The sequence below is a fragment of the Cygnus olor genome, chromosome 6 (genome assembly GCF_009769625.2).
Source record: "Cygnus olor isolate bCygOlo1 chromosome 6, bCygOlo1.pri.v2, whole genome shotgun sequence".
Classification (NCBI taxonomy): domain Eukaryota; kingdom Metazoa; phylum Chordata; class Aves; order Anseriformes; family Anatidae; genus Cygnus; species Cygnus olor.
In genome coordinates this window covers 2,363,162-2,372,677 of record NC_049174.1, presented here as the reverse complement: position 1 = coordinate 2,372,677, position 9,516 = coordinate 2,363,162, and the positions used below count along the sequence as shown (strand labels likewise).

The 9,516-nt window shown below is 39.2% G+C and overlaps 1 long non-coding RNA gene across 1 annotated transcript; it reads left to right on the top strand.

Moving 5' to 3' along the window:
• The first annotated feature begins 929 nt into the window (after positions 1-929).
• Positions 930-9,173, top strand: LOC121072507. The gene is made up of 3 exons (XR_005821275.1): positions 930-1,072; positions 1,532-1,675; positions 7,594-9,173. It is a non-coding gene; the product is annotated as an uncharacterized LOC121072507 (long non-coding RNA).
• The last annotated feature ends 343 nt before the right edge of the window (positions 9,174-9,516 follow it).

Here is a 9,516-nt window from a genome sequence, read left to right as displayed (position 1 = left end):
CTGATTTAAGAAAAATCTAGTCAAGAAATGTGGCTTCTAACCCTACGTTTTCACTTAGGGAATAAACAAAGGAGAAACAAAAAAGAATCTTATGCACTTGAGGGTTTTGCCTCTGTTGGGATGACTATGGTATTAACTTACTGATATTCCTCCCATGTGACAAATGCTTCATGTGCAAATAAAGAATACAATGACCTTGATATGCTTGGGTACTAATAAAAGAAGATATTTGAATGTAAAATATTTATATTCATCAGGAAACTGGCACTGTTTATACAACTTATTTACTGAACTTGGATGGTTAGAAACTGCCTCTGGAGGCTGGAGGAAGAAAGGAGACAATTTGTGACAACTGCTTAAAGTAACATTTTGATAAGCATTATTTGAATTTGAAAAATAAACCCACAAAGTCTCCTCTGAAATAGGACTTCATCTTTGATTTTTTTAACCTGATAAAATCAAAGGAATTTCTTAAGATCAGCTGGAGCTTGAATATCTTTATTAAGTTTTCCTCAATCTTTTAAAGCAAAGATCTTCCATTTGATACAAAGACTTCGATAAAGTCACCAAAACATGATTACCATATTTTGTTTAATTGAATTGAGTTGTTCTTTACTGGCAATTCACTCCAAGTGTTCTACATTCATTTTAGCAATCAGCAGTGTTCATCTTCTTTGGCTTTTGCCATCACACAAACTAACTCATAATAACTTTGGAGGATTATTTTTGTTTTATAATGCTTGAATAGTTAACTGGAGTGAACGGGGGACTGAATACTAGAAAAGCTGAGGGAAAAACTGTTGCCCACAGCAGGATAAAGCTGGAGGAATGTAAAAGCTGGGTGTAATATCAAAGTACAGAAGGCCTTGAGCAGAGGGACCCCAGAAGGGCCTTTTCCAGCATGTTCTGTGCTTCGGCTGGGCCTGCTCCTGGTGTTGGCCTCTGAGGGAGGGAGCGTTGGGCTTGGGCAGTTCACCTCAGCCTTCCCCAAAATGCGAGCAGGTGCACAGCCTGTGGGCATACAGGTTCACAGCTGCAAGTGCAGAGGTTTCTGTGGTAAATAAGGACACAGGTTTGTTTTGCGATAAGTTTTTTCCTCAGTTTCTTGTGTTTTTTTTAAATCTTTGGAGTGCTCCTGGTGTGAGGGGTTGGGCCATGCATCGGGGTGCCCCTGGTTCTAGGCCGAGGCCTAGTTCTGAGGCCCGCTGCCTCAGCATTGTCTCATCAGTTTAGCAGCCCTTTTATGTCACAACTTCGCTTATTACAGTCAGGTTACCTTTGTAACTGCTCCCTTCACCCTTTCCACTTGCATTCTGTATGCTGTATGTAGAGTAACTTTTCCTGTGGGGTGAAGCTTGCAAACGTTCACTATCAACCAAAGAAATATCGTCTATTCATCATCTATTTCTGAACAAAAAATCGTATCTCAAGAACAAGTAATATCTCTTTTTATTCTTTTTTTTTGCATTCTGTATTTCTTCTGGATCTGAAATGGAAGTCAATACATTATTTTTATTGCAATTGTGTCCAGGTACAACAACAGAAATGAAAGCCAGAGAAAACCCTCAAAGCTGCATGTACACCTACACAGTAAACAGAGCAACTAAAAAGGAAAGGTAAGAGGCAGAATCATCACTACTCATCTGCTGAGCTGTGATCAGAGCTGTCCCTTTAGGTAAATACTGTCTGGTTGGCATATTCATTACAGTCTTTCTTTTAATGTGATATTTGTTTGGCCTGACAAGAGAGGCTTCGAGTTGGGTGGTAGGAGGCAAGAGTCAGCCTGGCTAACCTGTCCACCCTGGGCCTGAAAAATGAGCCCAAAAATGTTTGGTGCACCCTGGGTGGTGTGTGGAGCGTCATGAAGCCATTGGAAATGTGCTGGAGGTGCACGTGAGACCTTCTGTCTTCATAAACGTATGGAAGGAGTAATCAAGGGAGCAAAGCACCAGTGGCTGCTTGGGTTCTGTGGGGCTTGGAACGCTTGCAAATGTAGTGACACCTGTATCTCCTAACAAAAAGAAAAAATGGTTGCTATCAGCTTATTGTTTATTGCCTGGTGATTGTATAGTTCTGTGATCAAAAACTAAATTTCCAACATTGGTTCCTTTTATGACCTTGCCAGAAAGTATTTCTCACTTTAAATTTCAGCTATGAGCTATATACATTGCAATAGTTCTGCAGAGCATCAAATTATTTTTGTAAACCATTGGTACACAGACCTGAGTTCATTATTCTAAGTATCTAAGCAGGTATTTTATCCTGTTTAAGTGGCTATTGAAACTACCTCTTTACATCCTAATATTTACATACATGGTGCTGGCAATTGTTGCGAATTCAAAGACTTTTTTCCTAAAAGGGCAATCAAGAAACAAAATTAGAAAAAGCTTGACACCATAATAAATCAGAGCAACAACAAAATCATAAAAATCATTTGTAATGACATATTTTGTTGCTGTACTTGCTTGCTAGATTAGATTTCCACTAAAGGTAATTGAAAAAATTGTTCTGGTTAGAGGGATAAAATACATTAAAATTAAATGAGCTTCTTGAACTCTGCTTAGGCTTCAAGATATCATATCAAGGAAAGAAAAAAACATTAAACAAGTGTAATAAATACTGTATGTGGTTGACCATAAAGTACTGTACACTAGCCTTTCTGTTGTACTAGATACCAGAGCCCTCAGGTAATAGACACAAAAAATGGGCAAAATGAAAGTGTGGTGTCCATGGGCTTACCATCCTACACCTGAATTTCACACCTCCTCTGTGTTCTCTTGCACAAACACTGTTTGCTACCTAGCTGAGGAGCAGTGACAAGTCACAGGGTGTAGAGAAGAGCATCACCCAATTTAATGAGCATACATGACTGGTCATGCTGCTGCTCCAAGGAACAAAAGATCTTGGTGTCCTTGGGGAATAATTTCTCAGAAAACTGAGACAACTAAACATGTCAGCAATCTTAAAAGTATTGTCTCCTTGAGAAACTCCAAGTCTACAAAAAGTCTACAAAACTTGCTTTCTCCACCTGTTTCAAAACACTGCCTTTAAAATTGTGTTGAATTCCTCATGGCTGAATGTGGAAGTAGCATATACTTTGTTTTGTAAACTTTTTAATTTGTTTTGATTTGTGATCTCCCATTATGTATACTGTCTTAATTCTTTTTTAACGTTCCTTTCTCTTCTGTCCACCTTTCTCCCCAGAAAGACTGAGTCAGTCAGCATAAGAAACTACATTTAAAAAAAAAAACTTGTCATGGATGTCTGTTCTCTCTGCAACTGGTATAGAGGAAGGAACAATAACTCCTTAAGAGCATCCTGTAGAAAACGCTTAAGATTCTTTTATTTACTAAATCAAAGTCAATGCATCTAAGACTTACAGTGATGATAGCAAAAATTGCAAAGACCTTTCATATACAAAGAAACATTTTTGTCTGACTGAAGATTTGAAATATATTATGCCAATCTTGTATTCAAAGAACAGCTTCTTGGGGTTTGAATATTACGTGATTTTTCAGGAAGCTTTTTGTTTCTTGGGTATTCTTTGTCACTTTCAGGAAGTTTGTATTATTAGTACTTAGGTTATACTTTCACAGGGCATTTCCTTTGAACCCTGTGCATGAGATGAATAAAGGAGCTGGCTTTGCTTTGTGAATCAGCCTCCCTAATAGGTCTTCTGGCTCTGGAAATATTACCAGAATTCAGAAAGCCAGCAGGCAGATCTTCATCAGTGGTTTAGCACTGGCTGCACAAAGCTTTGAAATTAGAAAGATCTTTCTTTTCTACTTTTATGCATCTTGAAGGGACGTGTTATCTTGTTGTTAAGGGATTTGGAAGGGGAGGGTGAAGCACTTATGAGAGGTAGAACCACAATATTTTTGAATACCATGTTTTTAATCAAAATTGTCAGCTCCTCAGAGTTCAAGGTTGCTCTCTTTTGCTATTTCTGATACTGGGACATGGCCTGTCTGTAATGATCTATCAGCTGTTTAAGACTTGCAGAAAAATAATTGTCAAGTTTCTGGGTTCCTGGACTGATTCCCATTAATTGACTTGTGACAAATGTTTCTGGCTTTTCTTTGCCCTATCTCCTGCTGGTGCTGGGGTGCATACCTGGCTGTGAGTTACATCAGGCAGCTCCTACAGCCTGGGGTGCAACGTCAGCACCCTTTACTTCAGTGGAGTTGGGATTTTTAATTTCTTCCTGCCTTGGTTCCCCCTTTTCTTAATAATAAGCCAAACACCATTTATTACTACTTTTGAAACTCACCTCTCCTACCAGCATGGCAACAACAGTTAGTGTTAGGAGGGAACTGAGAAGTGTAAACTTGAACTTTGTTTTTGGTAGATGACTCCTACCTCATGGTGTCTAATACCCAAGAAATTCTTGCAGCAGTGTGAAAAGGTGTAGTTATGGTCATGCCTTAATTGTCCAAAACAGCATCAGTACAGACCCTTGCTCTTGCCTCCTGTTGCATCAGCATGCATAGGGTTTTGCGAGGTTCATCTATTGCAAGGCCGTGGATTCTGCTTTCTGCTGTCAAATCCAAGCACGTATGGACTCCAATGTGGAGACAAAGATGCCTACCAAAGGAGACCACAAAGTCATTTATTGTTGCCAAGTACAGCTAGGTGCTTCTAACAAGTGCTGAATGTCTCTACTAATGCATACATTGTGTTAGCATGCATGTTAGTATCAAGTGGGAAGCACGGGATAGAAGTCATTGATTTTGAAATAAAACTGATTCAGAAGGTTAAGGCCAGATATTGTCATGCCACTGCCAAAAACAGCAGCTACCAAAATGGAAATCAGAAAGATTCTTCCTATGAGCTCTTGCCTTTACAAGCTACAGCTATATTTTAAATTGAGGGCAACAGGGATCAGCTACCTATTTAGAACTGTTTGTGCCTTTTAACTATCAGTATTTTTGTGCTAAATGAGAGAGAGAATTACAAGAGCCTGTGAAAGTCTTTCTCTTGATGGCTTATTTGGGTACGTACAAATGAGAGGTAACCTACAGTGCTCTAGCATCTCAAAACACTTTTCATAAACAATCCCAAAATTGTTCTGCAAAGCAATATCTATCTACCTTGCTGACAGATTCAGAACAAATTGTGCTATATGAAGTTCAGTTTTTAATAGACTAAAAAAAATGTGCACAGCTATGCAGATGTTTCAGCCATTTGGCTTACTGTAATCAAACATGGTGAAGAAGCTCTAAGTGCATTTCAAGTTTATAGCATGTCAATTCAGCTGCCTTGGCTATTTTTTCTATAGCAAGTCTGTTGGAAAATGCATTCAGCAGAGCAAAATGGTGCTGCTGCTAATATTAATAATAATGCTTAGCACTTCAATTGCATTTCATATTTTCAAAGTGCTGTACAAATGCTAATTAATTTGGCTATGAAGCTGAATGACAAATACAGAAAAAGAGTTGTCATTGCTTGCAGAACAAGTTATCTTGATTATTGCACTCTTAATATTTTTCTTGGGAAACAGCTAGTAATCCAAGGAGCAATTCAACTGCACAGAACACTGCAGAGGACTGGGGGGATAACTGCCACCAAAAAAAAATGGATGTGCCGATCCCAAGGCTGTGATAAGCGCTTGTGATTTTAATGTTTGGTATGAAAGGATCTCTTATTCCAGGGCTAGGTTTTTAGTTAGTAGTGGAAGTGGAACAAGTGTTCTCCTGCTCTGTGTTAAATCTGACTTTGTTTTTCTAATTCCACTGTCACACTTGGAAAAAGCCAGAAGTCAAACTCCTGCCCTTCTTCAGATGTGGCAGTTTGAAACCTGAAAGTTGTCCCTGTGGCAGTTTGAAACCTGAAAGTTGTCCCTGTGGCTGGAAGCTGCTTCTTTGAGGTTAGCTGTGCTGCTGAAGACTGTGTGCAGGAGTTTGCTTTTTACTGGAAACGATCACTAAGTTTCAGAGAAAATCAAATGTGAGTTACAGTTAAAATAAGACCTTGGGTTGTGTACTGGTAGCATTAATTCTGTACTGAGTGGCACAGAGACATGAGTCATCCTGAAGTGGATGGCGCACAGCCCTGGCTCAGGGTCTTCTCCCTTGTGAGCACTGTCACCCTCTGGTGCTGCCACAGCTCTTCCCATGGGGGTGGCCTGCAGCCTGACCCTACCTCTGAATGGTCCATCTCTGCTGCAGATGTGGCTTCACAAAGGAGGCAGCATGGTGTTAGGCTTCCTTAGGAGCCAGGGCAGGGAGGGTCAGTCTTTCTTGGTGTCTGTCTTGTTTGTTTTTCTTTTAATTATATGCAACAGTGGTTGTGACAAGCCAGAATCTGGTAGGATTGGGGTCTACTGAGCAGGAAGGCATTTCTTTGGCCAATTTGAAGTGGTAATTTCTTTTGCTTGCTCTGGGTGTCAATGTTTGTTGCATACTCTTCCAGACTGACGTACTGTTTTGGTCAAATTTTCTCACAAATTGTTTTTGTCTGAAGAATGGTAGAGAATTCATACAAGTCAGCTGTGAGTTGGAATAGAGCAATGCAAATCAGATCCAGTACCTCATATGTGTCAGCAAAGGCTGAAGCATTCCCTGGAGCCCAGACTGCAGTTCTGTGAGCTTCACTTGATATAGTTGTCTCCTGATGCAAACAGGCTTCTAATTCATCAATAAATAACATCACTGGCAAAAGTAACCTGACAAAAAAAAAGGCAGGAAATGGCTTTCAAAGTTACTCTGATAATCTGTTGGTATAAAAGAACATCCTGAGGTGGCTTTATAGGAAATGTTTTCCCAGTCTTAGATGCTTTGTTATCCATGAAAAGGAATGCCATGCAATGCCATGGGAAGGAAACATGACATTTAAATAGACAAAGTTATTCATATCTGGGAGAGACTTTATGAATTATTGTAACTGATGGAAATAGAAATAATGGTGAAATATTAGTTGTCTTTTCTACTCTCCCAAAATTAATGGGGGTATGTTACTGCATTTGAAAACAGCATTTTCAGGATAAAATCCTGATTCTACACTACGTTGCTGTTTCAAAGAGACAAATAGGCTACTATTTTGGAATCAACAATTCAGGAATTTTCTTTGCCTGTGCTGTGTTTTTTCAATTGCTCACTATAATTATGATGATGAAACAAGCTAATTGTTGGTCTGACCACCAGCCCTTTGTTAAACAATTAATCTTTGGTTTGATGACAGCAGTGCATCTAGCATCCTATATTCAAACTGTCTATTGAAATTGTCTTGTTTTTACCAAGGAATTTGTTTTACCAAGAAATCACTATTATTTGTACACAGTTTGCATAGGAGTGCTTCCTTTCACATATTGAAATACAAATTGCAAGGTGCTTCCATAACTGTGTTGACAATATTCTGTGACAATCACTTCTTATCCAACGCTTTTCAAAACGCATATATGTTTGTTGATACTGACTTTACCAGACTTTTTTTTAAGAGGGAGATTAAGTAGTAAAATTGGTGAAATTACCTGTGAATAAAATATTTGGGTATTTCATTGTTTTGTGGTTGGCAAATCATTTTGAAGCAGTTGTGGTTTCTGTACTGGTATTAGTTGCTCACGTGCAATTCCTTAAACCTGACTTGGACTAACAGGAATTTGGCTGTGTTCTGATTCATGCTGAGTGCCAGCCTAATGTGTGGAATGGGATTCCCCACTGCAGTCTTGGGAACAACTCGTTTAGTGGATATCTCATCTGATGGCATGCAAATAGGAGAAAGTGATGCTTGCAGTCAACGAATTCTCTCCAAGTGTGAATGGACCCTTCTCCAAGCATGAAAATATTGAGGAACCCATGTATTAAATCTTTAAAACAAAAAAGGCAGCTGCAATGACCTGTATTTGTCATACTGTTTCATTTCCATGGTGTTTTGAAAGTAGTGTTTATAGTTTCCAAACCTGTGGTGCTGGGTCCCACTGCCTGTTGCCGACCCACAGAAGCAGTGGGTTCAGAGGGTTCACCAGTACCCTCGCATTGCTCGCTCTGCACTCTGCTGCTCAATCCCCTCTGTGACAGGAGCTGAAAACACTCTGGAGTCAAAAGCTAATTGAGAAGTTATAAAGGGTACTGCACAACTCCCTAGCTCTGTAGTGGGATGGGTGGTTGAGTACTAATCAGTTCAGAGTGTATTTCTTCTGGGACCAGCAGTTACTGGTAAGTAATTATTCTGTAAAAGATATGCATCATAACGGATTGTGCTTCCCAAGAACAAAGGCTCAAATGAGATCTCCAAGAACAGTGTGGACCAAAATGGGCATCATGTTTTCCCAGTGTAGATGAGTATACTGTGGTTATATTAATACAGCTGGGCCAATTAGGGGGAGCTGCTCATTTGCAATTAGATGTTGACTGTGTTAACATTCCCTGGCAGTAGCTCTATGCCGGTGCTCATATGCCAGAACCATTTATTTACATGCTCGTGATGGACGATAAGGCACCTTTGCACTCCTGGGAGCCTCATTTGTGTTTGTGCTAGGATCCCTTAATGCTCTCATCGAGCATTAAAATTACTCAATTTTTACTGCTCAGTGCAGAGTGCAGAAGTCTACATGTAAATAAGAGTCAGTCAGCTGTGTTTGTTTACTTAATAGAAGAGGGTTGATCTGGCTTTGATGAGTATGGCATCTATATCTTCATGCTGAATCTGCTGCACTGTTTGCTTTTTTCCTGTAGCATTTAGGAGAAATCAAATTAGTGCATGTTGTGGCATTATATATCTTGTTGCTAAAAATGTACCCCTTGGTGTATATATGTCCTCTCTGTTTGCATACAGAAATATAGATCTTATCTATCCTGCAGGTACACAGTTGCCCAGGCTTTGCATTTTATATTCTGTTGTAGCTCAATAGATAAAGGATTACCTTTGAGTCCTCTCCAGCCATTCACTCTCTTCCCTTGCCTCTCTGTCTTTGCCCAGTTACAATTTGGGTTAGCTCTTGTTTTAGCTGAATTAAATGTATGCTCCATATCCAGCATTCTAAACTCCAAGGGTTGCAAATCCTTTTTGCACTGAATCTACAAAGTCTTTTTTTTCTAGAGTCAATTTCACTGTCGTTTCAGAATATATCCAGTGCATCTGCACTGAAGATGTACAATGGGATAAGCAAAGCCAAAATCTCACTCATACAATATAAATGACTTTTATGTCTGAAGAAGTAATTATCTAGTGTCATAATAAAAGCAATAATAATTTCCTGATGCTTCTTCCAAGTGACATAGGAAGCATCAGACAGTCTAAGTCTGTTCTGTAAAGTACAGGAGATGTTAGTGAAGATTAAAAGTGAATTAGTGGACATATCAATGCAATCACATCAAACAAAAGCAACGGATACACCAGATTATAATTGCAAACACTGTTTTATGGTACATTCTCTCATGTGGAAGCAAAAATAACCATATTCTTCAGTCCCATTTCAGTCATTTTTATGAATGTTGCATTTTGTTCCTTTTCCCCACTGTACAAGCCAGGTGTTCCTTTCTGCTGCAAAACAACAATACATCATTTAAGTGAAGTTTG